Source organism: Austrofundulus limnaeus, unplaced genomic scaffold (assembly GCF_001266775.1).
Source record: "Austrofundulus limnaeus strain Quisiro unplaced genomic scaffold, Austrofundulus_limnaeus-1.0 Scaffold175, whole genome shotgun sequence".
Classification (NCBI taxonomy): Eukaryota; Metazoa; Chordata; class Actinopteri; order Cyprinodontiformes; family Rivulidae; genus Austrofundulus; species Austrofundulus limnaeus.
The window spans coordinates 107382-112933 of record NW_013952577.1 but is presented as its reverse complement, the minus strand read 5'-3'; positions in this window follow the sequence as shown (position 1 = coordinate 112933).

Sequence of the window (5552 nt, the reverse complement as noted above, 5' to 3'; positions counted from 1 at the left end):
GGATTTTAAGGAAGTATAATGGGAACTCTGAGTTCGGGGAGGAGTTTTAGTTTTTTCCATGCTAGGAAGTTCCATCTGGTTTCCCTCTAAAAGCAGATGAGGATGATGTCAGGTGTCAGATTACAGAGGCATGTCTGAGAGCTTCACAGAAAGGATTGCAACAATAAGTGCTCCTGATGTTTTCAGTGAAACGATGCTCCTGTTTGTTCCATTGCAAACATCCAACAAACTGAAATTCTTGGCCGTAAAGAACAAGAATCAGTCGAACCGTCAAAAGAAACGGCTCAGTGATGAAAGAAAAAGAAGTAAAGAATGGAGTCAATATTTTTTTTCAAAAACACACGTTCACAAGTATTTGTCCAGTAGTTTCCCTATATCTGCTGGAACAAAGCTACAGTTTTTGGGTTTTTCCAGTAACAAAAGAAAATCATAGCTTCAAACCCATTTTATCTTATTTGGTTGACAATTTAAAACTAATGAAGGATCTTCAGGGTTTTTTTCCCCTCAGAGACAAGGTTGTGCTTAAGTTATAAGAAAGTCCACAACAACTGATAACTGAAGCCTGCTGAGATGAAGATAAAACACGGACAGATAACTTCTGCGTCTCTACAAGTGGAATCCCTCTTAGCCCCAACAGATGACCCCCCACACTCCCCCTCCTGGATTTCACTGCCAGCATGAAAGAACTTCTGAAGATCCATGTAACAACCCTCATCATCGCCCAGCCCCCGGCACTAAACCAGCATCTCTCAAAAGTCATCAAGCCCCCCATTCCATCTGTCCCCTCCACATATTACTGTTGAACAGACAGGCCTGTTGGTGTGCAGGACGTTCCAGAAACACTGGTGCGATGTACAGGATCCAGATTACCAGCAATGTTTATTTTCAGGAAAGGCTTGGGCCCTCTATGGGAGAAACTTATAATATCTCTGAGAGAAACAACCAATGCCAACAAGACAAGGAACAATAAGCAACAGTAAAACAAGTCGTTTTTAAAACAAACCAAAAAATGACAAAAATTAAAGACAATCTAAAATAGATCTTTGTCAGCAAAATCCTTTTTCATTGATGACTTTGTTATCGAGCATGGTCTTAACAGAAACATGGTCCCCTCCCAATTACAATCTTCTAAGTGAGAGCATAAGACGGGGGCAGTATTACCACAAAGTGATACTTGAGTAAAAGTACAAGTATCTTACCAAAACATTACTTTGGTAAAAGTTAACGTCTCCTTTAGGAATATTACTTGAGTAAAAGTCTTAAAGTATTTGATATTTTTTGTACTTACGTATTAAAATTAGCAGTTAGATTTTCTGTAATGACATTTATTAGGAGGTGACCTCCCTCCAAAAAAAATGCAGAAATGAATATAATGTATTATAATAAATAATTTATGTTAAATTTAGGATGCACTAGTCCAGCTGTTTCAGTTTATATACATATATCAAGGCGGCACAAAGCTTTCCCCAAAAATGAAAATCTATCTGAGGGCTGCAGCCAAATGTAATAATATAATTCATGAAATACAAATACTTCTTAAGTACAGTACTTTTATTTTAATGATTATGTCCTGCTGGACTGTGACATGATTTGTTTGTGTACAAACTAATACAGTATCAGAATTTTATGTATTTATACGGTACTTCTCATTCAACCACAATTAAATTCACTCTATCTAGGAGAAACAATTAATATGGGTAATATTTATTTTTTACAATAACAAGCTGCAATGAAAACAAGCAAAAATGAAATGAATCTAAAGACTTTCTACTTTTTTTAAAAATGTAAAAAGTAGGCTGAGAAATAATTACTCAAGTAAAGTACAGATACCCAAAAATTCTACTTAAATACAGTAAGTATTTGTTCTTAGTTTCTTTACAACTCGGGGGGTTGGGGGGTAGGGGCGGGGGAGACGACCTTGTTTCATTTCATGATTCACTAAAATGTAAAAAAGGTGTTCTTGGACAATTTTGACTCCTTTGAATATATTTCTGTCCAGGTTAAGGACTCTGCTCAGGCCGTGCTTGTGAATGTGTACAGACCTCTGAAACAAAAACTCAAGGATTTTCATGAACTATCTGTGTTATGTATTGATTACAACTCTTTAATCAGTGTGGGGAACTTCAACACCCATGTTGATAACCCCTAAGATGGGCAAAAGAACTATACATGACACACTAAAAGATTTTGGTTTGACTCAACATGTTAAAGAGCCAGCACCACAATGGACACAAACTTTGGACTTCATCAGTAAGAGTCTAAACATTTCCAAGGTCTAACTGATGGCGCTCTATCTGAACAATTTTTCTGTTATTTTTAAAAGCATGATTTCCAGTGACACAGTTAACCAAAGAGATATTACAATTTTCACGCTCCCACTTCCATTTTGTCCTGCAACTCAGTAATTGAGCAACTTCAACTCCAAAATATCAGACATCATTGATTACATTGCTCCCATTAAAATGTATGTTGTCCCTTGAAAGAAAATATTGCTAAGCGTGTTCGTTTACCATTTTATGTGCTTGAATCACACTGAAAATGTACCACTGCACGGAAGTTGAATGTGAAAGAGTTCATACAACCCACACAGAGAGCAGCTCAGTCTGGAGGCAGTTTATTGGTCTGCGTTCAGGCCATGATGATCACATTTAACAGATATTACAGTTCTCTTAATAATAAGACTATACCATGTGTAATGTAGGGTTGTGCATTGGCAAGAATTGGCGATATGATACATATCATAACAGAGGGGTCATGATACGATATATACCGATATATTGCGATACTGTAAGCAAGGCAATATATTGCGATATTGCGATTTTTTGTCCAAAAATTATATTAAATAAAAACCTCTTACTGAAAAAAAAAAGAAAAGCCAATGTTTACTTACAATGCTTACATTGTCTCCTACAATGCTAATGCTACCCTTACTCTCTGGCACTCAAGAGGTAGAGGAGCCAAATGGCTAGCTCACTGCTGCCAACTAGTGGTCAGAGGCTGAATTACAACATAAAAATGAATGGTTGGAAAGAAGGTTGACATTTTAAACCTTAATTAAAAATTGATACAGGGCTTTAGAATATTGATACAGAATCGGGAAATAAAATATCATGATATTTCAGTGTATCTATATTTTCTTACACCCCTAGTGTAGTGTAATTAAGATCAGTATATAATCAAAACCCAATAAATTTCTTCACTCTGGTAAAAAGAAATCTGCATGGAAAAATGCTTGGTAAGATGCGCAAAAAGGGTGTTGGAAAAAAAAATCCACAATTGTAGCGGAACTGTCCAACAAGATACTTGTTTAAGCTTCATTAAGCAGAGCCTTTGGTATCATAAACCTGGGAGACAAAACTTCATCTTAAATTTAAATGGTTTAAACAAGTTCCCACAGCAGATCAAAAATAAATTTTTACTATATTTATATTACATGACATCTTTGTCTGGTGATTTGGTACTTCCTCCTTCTTCAAGTCATGTGTGTATGTATGAAGATGCTCTGCGTGACTTCTATAGTCATTCTGCAGTCTAGAACATGTGGTCACAAGTCTAAACATAACACATCATCATCGTCATATGTTCAGTGATACATGTCTGTAATGCAGACGATTACACACAAACTATCCTGGGCATTTTAAAATAAAGATAATCCATTAACACAACAGCAATGACCTTTCATTATTAATATAAATACTAATCATACAGCATATAGATATTTGTTATTTTTTTATTTTGATCATTCATATTTGTGTCATCATAAAGTGTTTAATCTGATAGTCATGTATTTTGTATAAATAGTGATATTTATGTAAATTTATTGGGAAAAATTTAAAACATTACAATGTTTATTCTGATTGCTCTATTGCAAAACATCATTCATATGTAAATTTACTGATTGTCCAAACAGCATCCTAATGCTAATGCTTTTCAAGCTCATTATAGCACCTGTGTTATAAATGCTCCATGCTTTTAGTTACTCATTACACATGGAGTTGGTCTGCTGAAGCATTTTGTCTGTGGAATAAAGAGGAAACACACTGAGAAAAAAGTAAAAATAAGAATTTAGGTGGCCTTTGTTTACTTACATGCAACAGGAAAAAAAGTGTTGACATACAATAATAACAGGAATCCCTGATAAATTTAAGCGTTGTGTACACCATGATACAGACACTGTTGAAGTCAGATTTTCATTTGTTCTTGTTTTGAACTGTTCAAAAGTAGTCAACCCCATTGTTGTTATTTGTTGTTTGTTAATATAATTGGTTCATTGTTCATAGTAGGCTATTAATGAGATGACAATGTGTGTGACAGGAAACTAATATTTTACGGTGTAGACATTTTAAATTTAGGCTTTACATAGAAAGGCCTGCCAGATTTGAAACGTTCCCTTCTCGCCAAAACCGGAAAGTTCTCAAAACACACTATGATTTACTTTTCTATGTTATATTTTCCAAACGCAGACATTTGCTTTCAAAGGGATACAATTTTGCATTTAGTACATGCTGACATCCTAATTTAAATATAAATGGCTTTGACGGTGACAGAAGCCAGGCTGAGAAACAACTCGGGCTACGTTTTATCGTTTTGTAGCTGCAGTTGTCATTAGCAACATAACTTATGATTTAAAAAAATTGTTGGTTTTAGAGGTTTGGACAAAAGAGAAAAAATCTGACTTTTTTTGTTTGTCTCTCTTGTCTGAGATTAAAGTCAGAACTCTTTTTTTTAAGTGGCCCAAATCCTCTTTTGTAGGTTTGCTAAGTAACAATGCCCTTATGCCGGATTCTTGTTTTCAGTGAACACACACACAGTAATTGTTAGAGCAGCTGAGCCCTGTCACTGCTTCAGCCATGCCCTGTCCATTCACCTCCACACACTCCTGCAAATAAAGAAAAAGTGGTTAGAAACATGCCACAGCTGCGCCAATCATCCTCAGTTTGTTGTTCAGTTTGAATGTTTGCGCCAGGACCAAAACCACAACTGTAATTAACTTTATTTGTGACTGTTGCAGAATAATACTTTATTACAGACTGTTCAGATGTTAAAGAGGCTCAGATACTAATAATAACAGTAAAAATACATTTATATACAATTGTGTATAAAATTGACAGTATCCTTACAGCTGGTTCAAACATTTCTTCATTCCTTGTCAAAAAGGGATTCAGAGGCAAATGTCTGATAAAGTAAACAAAATGAAAACAAAAGATTGGTTTATTTTACAAAGTTGGTAACACTTTATGATAACTACTCCTGCGACATGACCACAGATGTCATTAACAGTAAAAAGTAAAATTTTCATGAGCCTAAAGCTTACATGGACACAAGAAGAAATAAAAATCCATGTAGATCAGACACATAAAAGGAAACTGACCAAAACAATTCAAGCTGCTCTTTAATCTTATAAAAGAAACATCACTTTCTGACTGTGTCATTTATTACAATATGAATCATGATGGGGTTAAAAAAACAGGAGGACTCTATTACTGGCAGGAAAACACACACACACACACACACACACACTCACACACACACACACACACACACACACACAC